We start from the raw sequence: 382 nt of genomic DNA, 5'->3' as shown, positions 1-382 counted from the left end.
GCACTGCTCAGGATCACACCCTGACACTGCTCGGAGTGACACCCTGGCACAGCTATCACATCCTGACACAGCTCAGGATGACACCCTGGCACTGCTCAGGATCACATCCTGACACAGCTCAGGATGACACCCTGGCACTGCTCAGGATCACATCCTGGTACTGCTCAGGATCACATCCTGGCACAGCTCAGGATCATGCCCTGGCACTGCTCGGGGTGACACCCTGACACAGCTCAGGATCACACCCTGATAGAGCTCAGGATCACACCCTGACACTGCTCTGAGTGACACCCTGGCACTGCTCAGGATCACATCCTGGCACTGCTCAGGATCACATCCTGGCTCGGCTTTGGGTGACACCCTGGCACTGCTCAGGAGCACA

The sequence above is a fragment of the Acanthisitta chloris genome, unplaced genomic scaffold (assembly GCF_000695815.1).
Source record: "Acanthisitta chloris isolate BGI_N310 unplaced genomic scaffold, ASM69581v1 scaffold25946, whole genome shotgun sequence".
In the NCBI taxonomy this organism is placed as follows: Eukaryota; Metazoa; Chordata; class Aves; order Passeriformes; family Acanthisittidae; genus Acanthisitta; species Acanthisitta chloris.
This window is presented reverse-complemented; position numbering follows the sequence as displayed.